This window comes from Abrus precatorius, unplaced genomic scaffold (assembly GCF_003935025.1).
Source record: "Abrus precatorius isolate BTA unplaced genomic scaffold, Abrus_2018 Scaffold6, whole genome shotgun sequence".
Classification (NCBI taxonomy): Eukaryota; Viridiplantae; Streptophyta; class Magnoliopsida; order Fabales; family Fabaceae; genus Abrus; species Abrus precatorius.
The window spans coordinates 4,483,250-4,502,911 of NW_020874406.1; the positions used below are offsets into that span (position 1 = coordinate 4,483,250).

Consider the following 19,662-nt stretch of genomic DNA (forward strand, 5'->3'; position numbering starts at 1 on the left):
AGCAGATTAAACTTCTTAAAATTGTCAAACACTTCACTTTTCTGTTTGATGAAATAGATCTAGATCCGTCGAGTAAATTCATCAACAAAAGAGACAAAATATCTATTGCCTCCTAAAGATTATACCTCAAATGGTCTACATACATAAGAATAAACCACTTCTAGTTTCTCTTTTGATCTGTTAGACATCTCAGATTTAAAAGAGTTTCTAGGTTTCTTAGCTTCACAATTGCTTTGGAATATCAATATCAGACAGACTATCCACCATCTCTCTTGTTCTTAGATCACTTAAACTTCTGAAATTCAAATGACTATATCTATGATGCCACATCCAACTCTTATCACTAATCATAGTTGCTAAACACTTCTGTTCACTAATTTGAAGTTCAATCTTAAAATTCCTATTTCTAGACTGAATTGACTTCAAAATTAGCTTACTAGTTAGATCATACAGCTTTATGTGATTTTCCTCCATGTATATAGGAAACCCTTTTTCAAGTAACTATCCTATGCCGAGTAGATTATTCTTCATGTTGGGAACATAAAAAACATCACTAATAAGAGTTTGTTGGCCATCCTTTCTGTGAATCACCACTATGCCCATGCCTTTAGCATTCACAGAGCTGTTATCTATAAATTTAGTTTTGCTCTTCACCTTATCATCCATAAAAACAAACCATTCTCTGTGGCCTATCATATGATTCGAGCATGCTGTGTCCAACTACCACAAATTTACACTTTCTTCATTAGAAGTGGTTGTCGACATGAATAACAAACACCTAGCATCAGAATATACATCTTGGCACCTTTTTTCCTTTACATTCTTTAGCTAAATGAACAAACTGTTGACAATTATAACATTGAATTTTCTTTCTGTTAAACTTGTTTCTTCCTTCCTTGTTGGGTGCAACATTCTTGTTTGAATCTTCAAAATTCTGTTGTGGTTTGGATGCAAAATTTGATGTCTCATCATCTTCTTCCCTTTCTTCCAATTTCCTTTGCCTTTCCTATTTTTACTTGAAGTTTCTTTTGATTTTTGAGCCTGCCTGCTTAGATGCTCTTAGTGAGTTTCTCTCATTGAGTTTGATTTCTTGTGCTTTAAGAATCCCTTGCAATTCATCAACCTTCATATCATCAACTCTTGCTCCTTGTTCAATTGCAATAAGTATGTGATCAAACCTTGGAATTAATGTCCTCAACATCTTATAAAAAATTGTCTTCTATCTTATCACTAAACTTCTTCATTTGATTTGAGTTTCAAAATTTGAGTGAAATACTCAGCCACACTTTCTTTGTCACTCATCTGCAGCAGCTCATATTGTCTCTTCAAGGTTTGCAACTTCACTTTCTTCAATTTGTCAGCACCTTTGTAGGATTTTGCAAGAATATCACATGCTTCCTTCGCAGTACTTGCCCCTAATATCCTCTCCAAGATATCTGCATCAACACTTTGATGAATGATGAACAAAACCTTCCCATGTTTCTTGTTGGCTTCTTGAAAAGCTGACTTCTGTATATTTGTTGCAACATCACTAAGATCTTTAACTCCAATCTTGCTGATGTCAGTCATATCTTGAAAGTGACAAATAGCCTTTATATGAACACACTATCGATCATAGTTCTTCCCATTGAAGATAGGAAGAGAAGCTGGTAGGTTTCCTATTGTTGTCACCATTTTCAAATCCTCTAAAAGCTCTATGTTTCCAAGATCAAGAACAAAAGGCTCTGAATACCGATTGTTGGTGTCTAAACACGATTTTTACACACATTTATACATGATTCACTCTTTGATAGAGACTAAGTTTGACAGTAATTAATTACGAGAGTAAAGTTGAAAGTTATATTTCATAAGTAAAAGGTACATGCCTTATATAGGCTCTGGTTTTTTCAAATAACTAACTGTCTAATAAACAACTATTTAACTATTAACAGAATTTTAACTAATTACAACAGTAAGTAAAAAAATACTCATAATATTAAATTGTTAACATATTTATAATTAATTACCATAATTAATAAATTATTATTCGGTATACGCATGAACATGATTAATAAACTATTGACATAATGCATTAGACTTATATTTTCCTTAATAACATAATTTTACTAAATATTTATTTATCTCAAATGTATAAGTTAATATTATCATTGCTTAATTATATTTTTAATTGATCTACTTTAGGAATTGATATGTACATAAATGTGTACCTGATTCTTTCACATAACTTTTAATTTTTTTTTTTTTTGGGGAGGACGATTTGTAATAGAATTATAATATGAAATAAATTTAAAACTTTTAGTAAGAAATTTAGTGAAAAGTTGATAAAATTTGAAGAATTTAATAAAATATGATATTAGGGTTTAAAAAGAGAATTTTGTTTGAGTATTTTTATTTTGATTGAAATTTAATATTTTGATTAGTTATTTTTTGAGTAAAGTAGAATTTAATCAATTTAATTTGTAAATAAAAATTGCATTAAAAATGATAATTTTAATAATTTAAGATAGAAGAAAAATGAGAGGGGCTAAATTTATTAAATTTTAAAAATAAAATGAATTGATTCAACAAAAAAAAAATTAAAGGATGAAAAATAGTCCAAATTAAGAGAAAATGCAATTAAATTCATTAGTTTTTATTAATTTTTTTATTTTATATTTCTACATATTAAATGTAATTCTTCAACTTTAAATGATCGAGAATATTATTATGAATGATGTAAAATAAGATAACTTTTTGAAGCTATCATTTTTTCATTGGACTGTGACTTATTTTAAGTTGAATATTTATTTATTTTAGTTCAATATTAAGTTTTTTCTCCTTAATTCTAAAAGCTTTTAATTTAGTTGAGTTGAATATAATAAAATATTTATAATAACACAAAAATATTTATTTTTAAAATTATTAAATTTAGATAATTTTATAATAATATATATTTATTTTTTATTTAAAAAATAATATTTTTGCAATCTTTGTAACGACGACGAAAATCGAGACCCGACAATCCTACTACTTTTAGATAACTTGATGTGTAATGTATATAGATTGCTATTAAGAGTCTTGAACCAAATGTGGTTTTTTTTTTTTTAACATGAGTGCATAGGATTATTCAACCTGGTTTATGGATACTAATGTCATTCTTGAGTATTGAGAAACTTGCTTTTTAATGTATTTTAAAGTGACACGCGGTCACGACTTGGATCTTGATTCTTCATGCACCTTATAGACAACAATTTATAAAGATTCATGTTGTGCTCTTATTACTAATAATTACTCATGAGATTTTGTTTTTTTCATTTACCCATAGTTAGAACCTTTAGAAAATCATAATATTACTAAGTACCACTTGAATAATATAGCCATACCATGTATTGACATAACGATACAAGTGGACTCCAATCTTTTTCACCTGCTCATGAGCCAATTACTAATAATATGAGATACAACATGTGGTTTATCACTTCAACTAGAACTCTCTTAGGAGACGAACACACAGAGTTTACATTCATTACTGTATGCATTGAAGAACCAAGTTCCTGCTTATTTAATTCCATCCAAATAAAAATCAGAAGATAATTGATAACATAAGCCTGGTCATATAAATAATCCTATAATTATCCAAAGTAACCGTAAATTATCCAAGAATCTTAAAACATAATCCATGATCATCAGAGTACCAAAACAAAGAACATTACACCCAAGCTACCAAAATAAAATATAAAGTATCAAAATTTTCACTATACAACGAGTGGAGTCCTATAGCAGCGGACAACAAAAGAAATAACTAAACAGCAGTCAGGACTCCTTGGAAAGGTCCTCCTTTATCTCCTTGGTATTTGAAGGATCCTCTTCAAATTGAGCTCAACATGGAGAATAAGATGGAGAAAGGTCATCCTTAAGATCTATGACAACTAAAAAAAAAACCACAATATATTTCAACAAAGAAAATAAGGAGTGAGATATATTTCCAAGTAAATATCTTTCAGAAAAGAAACAAAACAAAGTAAGAGCATACGTCACATTAACACCATTATAACTTTTACAATCTAACAAAATGCAAGTCTAATTACATGATGCATGATTAATGCAAATGATAACTCTTGGTTTGGCAAAATCTCATTTTCATACTTATGCGACTCTGGATCCATAACAATCCTATTGTGCGAAAGTTGTTGGGAGTTTCACTAGTCAGCCTACATTTTGCATGTAAGGTAAGGACTCGAACCTCCATCGACCGATCTAGCTTGACCAATAAGATAAGCCTCAGGAGAAAGACAGGATAAAGGAGCATCGCGTGGAGACTCCTAGCCAAAGTTCCGGGGTCTAAGACACTTATAGGGTTATTGGTAAGTCACCCAACTCTATTAAATTCCCTAGACGTCGAGGTCCTCCCTATCTTTCACCAATAGTAGTTATAAAATAACCTTGTTACTTCCTTCATAGGGGAGTAAGATTTAGCACACATTTGCCTTCTGAATAGTCATGCACACTTTTGGAGTTATCTTGATGTTGAATAATTGCTTTGGATTCAATAATTGAAAAGTTAGAAACATTGGATTTTGAATCTGTAATATGAGCAGGGCCATGTATCAGTGAGCAGGGCCATATATCAGTGAGCAGGGCCACGCATCAGAAACAAGCACGGCCATGCTTCCACGAAGCACGGCCTTGCATAATGGAAGCACGACCTTGCATATTGTAAGCATGGTCGTCCATCAATTATAAGCACGGCCATGCATCAATTATAAGCACAACCATTCATTAGGAAGCAGGGGCATGCATCAGAAATGAGCATGGCCTTGCTTCATCTAAGCACGACCATGCATCAAGTAAAAGCACGGCCGTGCATTGGAATTTTACGGCAGAATAAGGAATATAATTCATAAAATATATAGATAATTTTAGAATTACATCAAAGTGAATTTTACTCACCAAAGTGATTAAATTCTTAAGTTAATTAATTCTAAATTACATTATCATAATGAGAACTTCACAATTTAGTGCTTAATTTTAAGGGTAGCTTGTTAGTCACCAAAGTGGCCTAGCTTTAAAAGTTCTTTAAGCATTTAATTGTGTGTTATAAATTGTTCAAAATTGTTTGATGCTATATGGTAACATAAAGGGTGAACAATTTAGCTTATTAATTATAACGCTAGGAGATCACCCAAAGGTGGATCATTGCATATGATTAATGACATTAAGGAGACATGTAAGCACTTCATAATATGTTTGTATATCCAAAGATGACTTGCATATTGGTTTGAGTGACTGGTTGTCAATTAAAGTTGTTTATTAGCATCGTTATAGATAAATTGTGCATTTAGGCGTTACCCAAAGGTAAACTTAGATGCATAATTGATGACAGTTGACTGTCTAAATCCATTAAGTTTATTCAAAACATAAATGTTTAAGCATGTGTTAAATATTTCAGTCTCTATGAATGTGTATGGCATGAGCAATGGCGTAGTCAAGTTCAATGGGATTAATTATGATGATAAGGCTGAACACGTTCGATTCTAGCTAGGTGTTATTGTCACGACCCCTTTTATAAGGAACCGAGAACATTGTTTCTACATCACAAACTTATTTGAAATAAAGTATAGAAAATATAATTATGAAATTCTCTTCTCATTCAAAATAAAACAGAGTTTCTTACAACAAATATCCAACAGAACAACATAATATTACATTTAGTTCATAATATTCAAAAATACCCAAAATTATACTACGTAGCTCCCTCTACATGAGGTCTTAAAATATAAGGAAAAAGGACTTAGATGCAATATTACTCGACTTCAGCTTCTATCATTTCTCCACTGGCCCCGCAGCCTGTGAAGTAGATGCAACACCTGCTACATCTGCTCACGTACCACCGTACGATCATTGCAGTACACACGCACACAACGACATAGAAAGAAATGCAAGGGTGAGCTTACCAAAATTAAAATAAAATCATATATATATAGAGCAAAATATTTCTCACAGCAATAATCCCATGCATTTCCAGCCCATCTAATGCACAACATGAAAACGGTTTCCAACTGGTTTCACAGCCTAAGTAATCCAGAAGGAACCGAGCCGGTCCAGGAGCGACCCATTCCGGTATCTGGATCCAGACAGCACAGCACAGCAGCTCAGCATGAACTTACCGTTACACGTCTACCCACCTAAACATGTAACTCGGCTCTATAATGATGCAAAACATATATCTCAGCATGATGCACACTGCCAAAATTATTTTAATAGCTCAGCTAAGGCAAGTTTAAGATAGATCAGCCAAAATCTCAGCATTTTAAATCAATTAACAGCAGTTACAGCTTAGAAAATAGCTTTTATTCAATAGATCTAACAAAATCATATCAAAACATCTTAAAATAGCATATTTAAACTGTTCAAAACGTAGTTCATAGGTTAAAGTAAACTCCCCTTACCTCAGAAAGATGATTCACACTAGATCTACCGAATATTACTTGTTTTAATGCAAGATTCACCGAAGATTCGGCTTTAGAACGAAGTTTCTCCTAAGAACACCATGAACTTCTATGAGAAAGAGAAGGAGAAGAGAAACGAACGGTAAATCTAGCTTCAAACTTAAAGAAACTTACTTCAAATCCTTAAGAATAGACGTAGAATCTCAGATCTGACAAGAAATCTAAGTTTAGGAAGGTCTAGTATGAGAGAAATGGTGGTATTTGGCCTTAGAACCTTTGAGAACCTTGGATAGGGGTGAAGAAATGAAAATTTCGTGTGAAGCCCCCTTTTCATAGAAAATTTTCAAAATTTACTGTTCACCGCCTTACTGTTCATGCCGGAAACACTGTTCAGGGCACTATTCATGCCGAAAAATACTGTGCACGCGTACTGTATACGTATGTGACGTCAGCAATGACGTCATGATGATGTCACTGATGACGTCAGCAGTCACTGTACATACACAGTTTTCACTGTTCATACGTGGTTTGCACTGTTCATACACGGTTTGTACGCGGTTTGCACTGTTCATAGGCGGTTTTACTGTTCATCTGACACTGTTCATACGGTACTGTTCACTTTTTTTTTTTTTTTTTTAAAAAAATAATTTCAAACTCCATCTAAATCTATTCTAGTACCAAATAATCCTTCAATTAACATTGAATAAGTATAAAATATTATAGATTACTCAATAATAAATCTCTAGCCTAACAATTCTCCCCCCAAAAATAAATTTTCGTCCTCGAAAATTTTATCACTCAGAGAAAAGATGAGGGTACAACTTTCTCATTCTTTCCTCTAACTCCCATGTGACGTCACCAGTTATTGGGTCCCAAACAACTTTTACTAATCGAATAGATTTGCCTCTAAGTTCCTTAACTCTAGTATCCTCGATACGAGCAGTTGGGACCTCCACAGACAAATCATCTCGTAACTCCACAACATCAGTCTCAATTACATGAGACGAATCAGGAACATACTTTCTTAACTGCGACACATGGAAAACATTATGTAGTCTTGACAACTGAGGTGGTAGTGCTAATTCATAGGCTACTGGTCCTCTACGATGTAATATCTGATATGGTCCTATGAATTTAGGTGTTAACTTCTTAGCTCTTAAGGCTCGCCCCACACCTGTAGTGCGTGATACTCTCAAGAATACGTGATCACCAACCTCAAATTCTATAGATCTTCTGCGTCGGTCAGCATAAGATTTCTGTCGACTCTGGGTGGCTCTCAGCTTTTCTCTAATAAGTTCAACTTTCTCCTTAGTTTCTTGCAGCATTTCAGGTCCAACCATCAAATGTACTCCATCTTGGAACCAACAGATAGGGGTTCTACACCTTCTGCCATACAGAGCTTCAAATGGTGCCATATCTATACTCGAATGGTAGCTATTATTATAAGTGAATTCTACCAAAGGAAGCATATCCTCCCAATTACTCTTCTGCTCTACAATACAAGTCCGTAATAAGTCCTCTAAGGTCTGAATAGTACGCTCAGATTGACCATCTGTCTGCGGATGATATGCAGAACTCAACCTCAACTGTGTGCCCATAGCTTCTTGGAAACTCTGCCAAAACTGGGAAATGAATCGAGGATCCCTATCAGAGATAATACTAGAAGGTACTCCGTGTAACCTGACAATCTCTCTAATGTACAATTCTGCTAATTTCTCCAAGCTAAAGGTCATGTTAATTGGCAAGAAATACGCACTCTTGGTTAGCCTATCAACTATGACCCACACGGCATCATGATTTTCAACTGTTCTAGGTAGATGGGAAACAAAGTCCATAGTCACATGGTCCCACTTCCACTTTGGAATTTCCATTGTCTGCAACTCTCCTGGAGGGCTTTGGTGCTCTGCCTTTGCCTTCTAGCAAGTCAAACAAGCTTTAACAAATTCAGCTATCTCTCGCTTCATGCCTGGCCACCAAAACATCTGCTTTAGATCTTGATACATCTTGGTAACACCAGGATGAATGTTGAGATTACCCTTATGTCCTTCTTCTAGAATTGCTCTCTTTAATGCAGTATCTCTAGGGACACAAACTTGACCTTGGCATTTGAGGATACCATCAGCACCTTTACTAAAACCCTTTGCTTTATCTGTCCCTAAGAGAAATACAATCCGACATAACATCGGATCCCACAGTTGTTTGTCTTTAATTTCCTGTAAGAAATTATTAGTCACCACAATTCGGCTACAACTAATCTTTTCAGGTGATAAGTCTACATGTATGTTCAGGTCTTGGAATTGTTCTACCAAAAGAGTTTCACTAACTCTTAAGGAGAATGCCTGAACTACATTCCTACTTAATGCATCAGCCACCACGTTAGCTTTTCCTGGATGGTATTGGAGCTGAAAATCATAATCCTTAAGAAATTCCACCCAACGTCTCTGCCTCATATTTAACTCTCGTTGATCAAATAAATACTTCAGACTCTTGTGATCACTATATACATCAAACTGAGCTCCATAAAGATAGTGCCGCCATACCTTCAGAGCAAAGACGACAGCAGCTAACTCAAGATCATGAATCGGGTAATTTTGCTCATGAGTTCGCAATTGGCGAGATGCATAAGCTACCACTCTCTTATCTTGCATCAACACACATCCCAATCCCTGATGGGAAGCATCACAGTACACCTCGAATGATCGACTAGTATCAGGGAGAATCAACACTGGAGAGGAAGTTAGTCTCTGCTTCAACTCATTAAAGCTTTGTTCACATTCCTCAGTCCATACAAAGGGTTGATCACGACGAGTTAACCGTGTAAATGGTGCAGCTATCTTCGCAAATCCCTCTATAAATCTCCGGTAGTAGCCTGCTAGACCCACAAAACTACGAATCTCTGTGGCTGTCTTCGGCCTTTCCCACTGCAACACCGCTTCAACTTTGGAAGGATCAACTGCAATTCCTTTAGCGGATATAACATAACCAAGGAACTTCACTTCCTTTAGCCAAAACTCACACTTAGACAGTTTAGCATACAATTGTTTCTCCCTTAAGACACTAAGTACAGTCCTCAAATGCTCTGCATGTTCCTCTGACGAACTAGAATAAATCAAAATATCATCAATAAAGACTACCACAAATCGATCCAAGAAAGGTCTAAAGATTCGATTCATGTAGTCCATAAACACAGCTGGAGCATTTGTGACTCCAAAAGGCATCACTATATATTCATAGTGGCCATATCTAGTGTGGAAAGCAGTCTTAGGAATATCTTCATCCTTCACTCGGATCTGATGGTACCCAGACTTCAAATCAATCTTAGAGAATACCTTAGCACCTCTCAGCTGGTCCATCAAATCATCGATTCGTGGCAACGGGTACTTATTCTTAATTGTCAACTTATTTAACTTGCGATAATCAACACATAATCTAGAACTTCCGTCTTTCTTTTTCACTAAGAGAACTGGTGCTCCCCAAGGTGATACACTCGGCCTAATCATCTGTTTCCGCATTAGATCCTCGATCTGCTCCTTAAGCTCCATCAACTCTTTCGGCGCCATTCTGTAAGATGCTACAGACACTGGCTCAGCTCCAGGAATCAAATCTATAGAAAACTCCACCTCTCTACGTGGAGATATTCCAGGAATATCTTCTGGAAAAATCTCAGGGAACTCTTGTACTACTGGTATTGACTGAAGGCTTTGCTCCACTTCTGCATTCATAACTCCCAACAAAACAAAACAAGATACTCCCTCACCTAAAGATGTTTCTACTTGTCGAGTAGAAATTAATTCCACACAGCCTTGTTGCTCAGGAAAGATTAAACACCTCCGGCCACAATCAATTAGCACACGATTGGCAGTTAGCCAATCCATACCCAGGATTACATCTAACCCTGACATTGGGATACAAATAAGGTTTACTTTGTACTTTCGTCCCTCAATTACTATGGGGCACCTAACGCAAACCGTCGAAGTCTTAATCGAACTTAAAGTAGGTGTCGATACTACCAATTCACATCCTAGATCGCTCACTGATAACCCTAAGGTTCTCACACAAATGTCCGCAATAAAAGAGTGCGTGGCTCCAGAATCAAACAATACAGAAAGAGAAGTACCTGCCACTACTGCTGTCCCCTGAACGAGATCTGTCGCCTGGGCTGCCTCTGATGCAGAAGTAGTGAATACACGTCCCTCTGCTCTCGATCTGGTTGCCGTTGGAGCCCTAGTCACTTTAGGCCTAACAGCGTGCAAGGCGCTAGCAGAAGACGAAACTGCCCCACTAGGCGTAGGACAGTCCCTAGCAAGATGCCCTGGCTGCTGGCACGAGAAGCAAACCCTGACATCAGCCTGTGGGCACTGGCTCAGGTAGTGTGGCCCACCACACCTGAAACATCTGACAATCTGCGGCACTGAGGCTCTAGGAGCAGAAGAAGTTGCTCCCCTAGGCTGAAATGTAGAAGTAGCAGTCCCTATTGGCACCGGGGCTGATGCTGCCGATCCTCTTGACTGAGATGGTCGAGATTGCTGTTGGCGTAGCAACCGACTGTAGGGGCCTTTCTTAGCACCCTTACTTCCATTACCATAGCTACTAGCAGCTCTACTAGATGGAGCCTTCCCAACTCCACCAACATCCTCTGCATTAAGACTCTCTATAATGGTGGCTTGATACACCAAGTCAGCAAATTCCGTGATCCTAAGTGGGATTAAAATCCTCTTTATGTCAGTTCTCAACCCGTCTGACATCTCCACTCCTCCGAGGTCGGGTGAGAATAAAATCTGTAAAGCCGCTCAAACTGTATTGCATACTCATAGACTGATGAGTTTCCTTGCACCAAGTTTAGAAACTCCCGCTCTTTGGCAGCACGAACATGGGAAGGGAAAAACTTTCCCAGAAAACTACTTCTAAATACTGCCCAAGTGATGACTTCACCTCGGGCTTCCAGCATAGCACGAGCTCCGTGCCACCACATCTCTGCATCCCCTGTCAGCATATAAGTAGCATATAACACCTTCCTCTCTTCGGCGCAACCCATAGTTAGGAAGATCTTCTCAATCTCCCTGATCCAGAGTTCAGCAGCATCTGGTCCATCCACTCCCATGAATTGAGGGGGATCATTCTTCCTAAACTCTGACAAACCATGGTATTCAGGAGGAGGTGCAGTTGAGGCAGAAGCTGCTGCTGCCTGTGCTGCAGCAGCGGCTTGGTTTGCAGCTTGCTGCTGCTGAATCATATCTAGACTCTGCCTAACAGTGGCTGCCATGGCCTCCATGGCGTGAGCCATTTGGTTCACGTCAGCAGGAGGGGGAGGGTTTGTAGCAGATCTCCTTGGTCTAGCCATCCTAATATATATAGACTAGCTTAGTTTACTAACATTTAATACATTCAGCAATACCATCACATAACTATATTCACAGATTCAGCTTACAGTGATATATTCATATTTAGTATATCATAACAATTTAATCAATTTAGCATTGAGCACAACATCATATTAGCATTTCACACAGCATAACAAACACACTTGTCTCAGCAATCATTTACAGCTTAGCTTAACAACCTTTTATTCATGCAGCATGAATCGCCTATAGCTCACCCCAGTATCATATACCAAGATTTCCTACATCTGTCGTGTCTGAGAACCGAGGTGATCAAGCTCGTCCCCTCACAACCTGATGATTAGAAATTATGATATATGATTCACAGCTAAAATTGACATGTCTAATATGCACAACTGACGTCTAACAACCTCACCCCGTAGGTTTACCTAGACCATGCTCTGATACCACTAAAATGTCACGACCCCTTTTATAAGGAACCGAGAACATTGTTTCTACATCACAAACTTATTTGAAATAAAGTATAGAAAATATAATTATGAAATTCTCTTCTCATTCAAAATAAAACAGAGTTTCTTACAACAAATATCTAACAGAACAACATAATATTACATTTAGTTCATAATATTCAAAAATATCCAAAATTATACTACGTAGCTCCCTCTACATGAGGTCTTAAAATATAAGGAAAAAAGACTTAGATGCAATATTACTCGACTTCAGCTTCTATCATTTCTCCACTGGCCCCGCAGCCTGTGAAGTAGATGCAACACCTGCTACATCTGCTCACGTACCACCGTACGATCATTGCAGTACACACGCACACAACGACATAGAAAGAAATGCAAGGGTGAGCTTACCAAAATTAAAATAAAATCATATATATATAGAGCAAAATATTTCTCACAGCAATAATCCCATGCATTTCCAGCCCATCTAATGCACAACATGAAAACGGTTTCCAACTGGTTTCACAGCCTAAGTAATCCAGAAGGAACCGAGCCGGTCCAGGAGCGACCCATTCCGGTATCTGGATCCAGACAGCACAGCACAGCAGCTCAGCATGAACTTACCGTTACACGTCTACCCACCTAAACATGTAACTCGGCTCTATAATGATGCAAAACATATATCTCAGCATGATGCACACTGCCAAAATTATTTTAATAGCTCAGCTAAGGCAAGTTTAAGATAGATCAGCCAAAATCTCAGCATTTTAAATCAATTAACAGCAGTTACAGCTTAGAAAATAGCTTTTATTCAATAGATCTAACAAAATCATATCAAAACATCTTAAAATAGCATATTTAAACTGTTCAAAACGTAGTTCATAGGTTAAAGTAAACTCCCCTTACCTCAGAAAGATGATTCACACTAGATCTACCGAATATTACTTGTTTTAATGCAAGATTCACCGAAGATTTGGCTTTAGAACGAAGTTTCTCCTAAGAACACCATGAACTTCTATGAGAAAGAGAAGGAGAAGAGAAACGAACGGTAAATCTAGCTTCAAACTTAAAGAAACTTACTTCAAATCCTTCAGAATAGACGTAGAATCTCAGATCTGACAAGAAATCTAAGTTTAGGAAGGTTTAGTATGAGAGAAATGGTGGTATTTGGCCTTAGAACCTTTGAGAACCTTGGATAGGGGTGAAGAAATGAAAATTTCGTGTGAAGCCCCCTTTTTATAGAAAATTTTCGAAATTTACTGTTCACCGCTGGAATTTACTGTTCATCGCCGGAAACACTGTTCACCGCCTTACTGTTCATGCCAGAAACACTGTTCAGGGCACTATTCATGCCGGAAAATACTGTGCACGCGTACTGTACACGCACTGTACACGTATGTGACGTCAGCAATGACGTCATGATGATGTCACTGATGACGTCAGCAGTCACTGTACATACACGGTTTTCACTGTTCATACGCGGTTTGCACTGTTCATACACGGTTTGTACGCGGTTTGCACTGTTCATAGGCGGTTTTACTGTTCATCTGACACTGTTCATACGGTACTGTTCACTTTTTTTTTTTTTTTTTAAAAATAATTTCAAACTCCATCTAAATCTATTCAAGTACCAAATAATCCTTCAATTAACATTGAATAAGTATAAAATATTATAGATTACTCAATAATAAATCTCTAGCCTAACAGTTATGGACTTAGACCTAGCAATCATTATGGAACAAGAGCCTGCAGCCATCACAGAGACCAGTATTAAAGAGGAAAGAACTCTTCGTGAGGCTTAAGCTTGCTGAAGATGACTATTGCTGAAAATGTGAAACTATCAATGCCAAAGACTGAAAATGCTAGGGAATTTATGGCAAAGGTAAAAGAGTATGCACAATCGGACATTACTGACAAGTCCATTACAGGCACCCTGTTGACTGAGCTAACTACTTAGAAGTTTGATTGGTCACGGCCCATTCATGACCATGTGACTGACATGATTAATCAAGCGACAAAGTTGAAATTAATGGGCATAGAGGTAAAGGAATTCGTTCTAGTACAGTTGATTTTAAACTCAGTCCCTCCTGAGTTTGGTCAGTTCCAGGTGAATTACAACACCATTAAGGATAAATGGAACATACAGGAAATTAAGGCCATACTGGTTCAGGAGGAAGGGAGGCTGAAGAAGGTGAAAGAACACTCCGTCTATCTCACATTTCATGAAGGGGCTAGTAGTAGCAAGGCTAAGCCAAGTAAGAAGGAGAACAAGGACAAGAAGTATAAGGCCTTATTAAAGGTTCGTGAAGGCCGAATCCAGAAAGGTCAGAGGTGCTTCTTCTGCAAGAAGACTGGTCACTTCAAGAAAGATTGTCTGAAGAGAAAGGTTTGGTTCGAAAGGAAAGATATATATTATGTTTCAGTATGCTTTGAATCAAATCTTATTGAGGTACCTAAAAATACCTGGTAGTTAGATTCTGGTGCAACTAGTCATGTGTCACATGTAATGCAGGGATTTCTTTCGATCCAGCCCATAAGCGAAATTGAAAAGTTCTTGTACATGGGAAACATAATGAAGGTACGGATAGAAGGAATAGGGACTTACAGATTGATCTTGCATACTGGTTGTTGCATAGATCTAGAAAAGTGTCTTTATGTTCCTGAATGTGCTAGAAATTTAGTTTCTATTGCAAAGTTGGACAAATTTGGTTTTAATTTTAAGATTGGAAACGATACCTTTTCTTTGTATAAACACTCGTACTATTTTGGATCTGGTACATTAATTGATGGTTTATATCGTTTCAATCTTAATGTTAAATATGATGAATCTCTGTTTCATGTTGAGAGTACTATTAGCAGTAATTTGAATATGCGTACTGAATGCTCTGCTTTCTTGTGGCATCAAAGGTTAGGTCACATATCTAAAGAAAGGATGATGAGGTTAATGAAAAGTGAAATTTTACCTCAATTGAATTTTGTTGACTGGAATGTATGTGTGGATTGTATTAAAGGAAAAGAAACTAAACACACATCAAAGAATCCAGCCACAAGAAGCAGTCAACTCTTAGAATTGATACACACTGATATTTATGGTCCGTTTGACATATGTCTTGGGGTGGTGAAAGATATTTCATTACCTTCATTGATGATTACTCACGTTATTGTTATCTATATGTGTTGCATGAAAAATCTCAATCAGTGGATGTCTTACAGGTGTTCATTGATGAGGTGGAAAGGCAACTAGATAGAAAGGTAAGGGTTGTGAGGTCAGATAGAGGTGGTGAATATTATGGAAAATCTGATGAAAGTGGACAATGTCCAGGTCCATTTTCAAAACTTCTGGAAAGTCAAGGCATATGTGTATGCATGGTACACCACAACAAAATGGTGTGGCTGAAAGGCAGAATCGTACTATCATGGAAATGGTTAGGAGTATGTTGAGTTACAGTTCTATACCTATGTCTTTGTGGATGTATGCATTAAAGACTGTTGCGTATCTGCTTAATAGAGTTCTTAGTAAGGCAGTTCCAAAGACTCCTTATGAATTGTGGATAGGAAAGAAACCCAGTTTAAGACATCTTCATGTCTGGGGTGTTCTAGCAGAAGTAAGAGTGTATAATCCACATGAAAAGAAGCTTGATGCTAGAACCATAAGTGGTTATTTCATTAGCTATCCTGAAAAATCAAAGGGGTACAGATTCTACTGTCCTAACCATAGTATGAGAATAGTTGAGTCTGGAAATGCAAGGTTCATTGAAAATGATCAGTTTAGTAAGAGTGGTGAAACACGAAAGGTGGAAATTAAAGAGACACATGCGAAAACTCCTGTAATTAGTGTCTCTTCTCCAGTTGTTATTTCATTTGTTGTATCACGGTTACACAACATAAGGAGACAACAAATTAATGTTCCAAACCCACAAGAACAACATATAGAGGATGAACTAGTTGAAAATGCGCAAGTCACAAGTGAGCAAAAGGAAGGTGAACTACAAGAGATAGCATTAAGGAGGTCTGTAAGGCAGAAAATACCGGTGATAAATGCAGATTTTACTAGTATTTTACGTTAGTTTTTAATACATTTGATATGAAAAACATGATGGAAAAAGCTAGAAAACTCATAAAAATAATAGAATGTTCAATTCATTTATAAATAGTTTAATTGTTTACATTTTGTGAATTTTCTGTATAAAAAGTACTGATTAGAACCTATTTTGCAGGAAACTTTGAATTGAGATCATAAGGTTGGAGGATTAAGAGGGAAAGGAAGAGAACGAGTAGCAATTCTGGGCTCAAAATACAAGAAATGAAGAATATAGTCTGGGCGTGGTCACTCTTGCTAGCAAAAGTGAGTGTTCCAGAGAGTTCTTCAGCAGAGCACACTGAGCGTTAACACTTTTCCTGGTGAAAGTGAGTGTTCTAGAGGGCTTCTTAGAAGAAAATGCTCTGCGTTACCACTTTTATCACTGAAAGTGAACGTTCCAGAGAGACAAAATATCAGGAAGCTCTGCGTGATCACTATTATCATTGAAAGTGAATGTTCCAAAGAACCTCAAATACCAGGAAGCTTTGCGTGATCACTATTATCAATAAAAATGGATGTTCCAGAGAGCCCTCAACTTAGAAAGTTGCGTGTGGTCACTTTTACTCATAAAAGTGAACACGCGCAACCACTCGACCTTTTGCATAGCCACTATTATCAATAAAAGTGATAATGCACAAAAGGCAGAAAATCTATAAATTGTAGAAATGCTTAGATTTTTGGGATCTTTTCTCATTTTCTCATTTCCACACCTTAGGAGAGTTAGAGAGGGAGATTGGGGGCGACTTCCAAGCTCTAGACTTTGAGGAATCAGGCTGGAGATTGGATTCGTGAAGAAATTCTGTAGCTCCTCTTCTTCTACTCTTTCTCTCTCTTTTTCTTTGATGAACATGTTCTGATTTCATTTTCTTATGGATCGATGGATCTGATTTTGATATTCTAAATTGATTGTGGATCTGGATTTTAAGATCTTGGTTGTATTGAATGTTTAACTCTTTCCTTAATGCAATTCTTGAAATTGTTATTCAATTGAATTGACCCTAGAGGATTTTCATCAATGGAAGTTGAGTTAATTGCTCAGATCTAAGTTGAATTTCAGGGTTAGGGATGTCTTAGGAATAAGAATTCATGATCTTGTGATCTTATAATTTCCAACACCTAATGCAATGTTTAATTGATTTACACCTAAGGAATTAGGATAGTTAATTGAATATTAGGATCAATGAGTCAAGGAATTGAACTTTGATTAACCTAGTGAAATTGATCGTCAATCAATTAAGGAACTTAGAGTTCAGATCTACTTCAATTTGCAATTGATGAAGAGGTGAAATCAATCCTGACTTTATTCACACATTACATTCAAACTCTATTTTACTGCAAATTTTTTTATCTTTTAATTGTTCTGGTTTATTGCTTTTGGTATGATACAACTCTTCCAAATTCGTATGGCTCAAATGGTTATAATTCTATGAAGTGGTACTTGAAATCTAAATTCCTTGTGGAGACGATATTCTGATCTTAAATTTACTCATTACTTGCTACAAATACTAGTGCACTTGCTAGTGTTTAGATTGCTAACAAGTTCTTGGCGCCGTTGCCGGGGAATTTTGAATTTCAATATCATTGGTAGTAGAAAAATAGCTAGATTGAACATTTATTTTTGTTGTTTTGCTTCCAAAATTTTCTGCATACTGTATAATTTTTCTGCGTGATTTTTTTTCTGCATTTTGTGTAGTTTCCTGCGTTATTTTCTGCTATTTTCTACACTAATTTTTACTGTTTTCTGCATAAGTTTATGTTGCATTTCTCTGCATAATTGTAATTTTCATTATGCATAATTTTTATGTTTTCTGCATGTTCTATTTATAAGTTTTTTGCATAAATTTTTGTTGAATTTTACATGATTCTATTTTGAATTTTTCTGCATAGTTTCATTCTGCATTTTTCTCCATGACTGTTTAATTTTTTGTCATAGTTCATTTTTGTTTCTGCATTTTTTTTATTTTTCATTTGGATAGATTCTGCATTATTTTTGTTGTTTTCTGCATAAGTTTTTTGTATTCTTTTGCATATTTGTGCATAATTTTGTTTTGCATTTTTCTGTATTATTGCATTGTTGTTTCTGAATTTAGTTGTAGTTTTCTGCAATGTTCTGCAATAATTTTTTGCATAATTCATTTTTATTTCTCCATAATTTTCTAGCTTCGTTTATATTTTGGTTACTTTCTTTTGGTATACAAGGAAAAACTAAAAACAAAGCTGCTCTATTGTTTGACTTAGATATAGACAAGGCTCTTAAGCAATTGAAGAGTGAAGCAAAGGAAAGGAAGTTGCAAAAGAAAGTACAGAACATAACATCCACTTTTGAAGAACTAAGTGTGAACCAAACACTAGAAAAAGAGAATAATATTGCTGAAAACAACAGGACAAGGATCTTGGGAGATTATGCCATTCCAACTATGCAGGATTATAATTCAAGTATTGTTAGACCAACAATTGAAGCCAACAATTTTGAGATCAAACCTGGATTGATAAAATTGATACAGCAAGATCAGTTCTCTAGAAATGTTTTAGATGATCCTATTTGCATCTCTATAATTTTTTGCAGCTGTGTGACACCATTCGTATCAATGGTGTAAGTGAAGATCCTATCCGCTTGAGATTATTTCCCTTTTCTCTTAGGGACAAGGCTAAATATTGGCTTCAAGCTTAACCACAAAGAAGCATCACTAGTTGGACTGACTTAGTGAACAAATTTCTAACTAAATATTTTCCACCATCAAAATCTGCCAAGCTGCGAAGTGAAATCACCTCTTTTGTTCAACAAGATGGTGAATCTCTTTATGATGCATGAGAAAGATGTAAGGATCTGCTAAGAAGATGTCCTCATCATTGCATTCCAGAGTGGATGCAAATCCAAACTTTCTACCATGGGATGAATGTTGTCACAAGAACCATGGTAGATGCAACAGCAAGAGGTTCAATGAATACTAAAACTATAGAGGAAGCTCAACAATTAATTGATATGATGGCAAACAACATGTATCAGAATTTTAGTGAGAGGCATGTTGCAAGTAAGGGAGAATTTGAAGCAAAGACTCTTGAGACTTTGATCAACCAAAAGCAAATGAAAAATCAATCACTTTCTGAACAACTTGCAGCCTTGACTCAACAAATCAATACTTTTCAAGCTGGAATTGCAAAAGCAAGCAACTTGATATGTGATTTTTGTGGAGGAAATCATATGAATGGAGCATGTGATGTATTTACACCAGAACCTCAAGAACATATTAATTACTTGGGTGATTTTCAGAGGTCTCAACTTCCATTCTGATTTTCAATATCAAGCCAATAGAAGTTAACCACATTACCAATGGAATCAACAAAGCCCTGCAACAAAAAGTGAT

General features: G+C 36.2%; 1 non-coding gene across 1 annotated transcript; it reads right to left on the reverse strand.

The window, feature by feature from the left end:
* Nucleotides 1-19,046: 19,046 nt before the first annotated feature.
* LOC113870579 lies at nucleotides 19,047-19,153 on the reverse strand. Its single transcript, XR_003505600.1, has one exon. It is a non-coding gene; the product is annotated as a small nucleolar RNA R71 (small nucleolar RNA).
* Nucleotides 19,154-19,662: the final 509 nt, after the last annotated feature.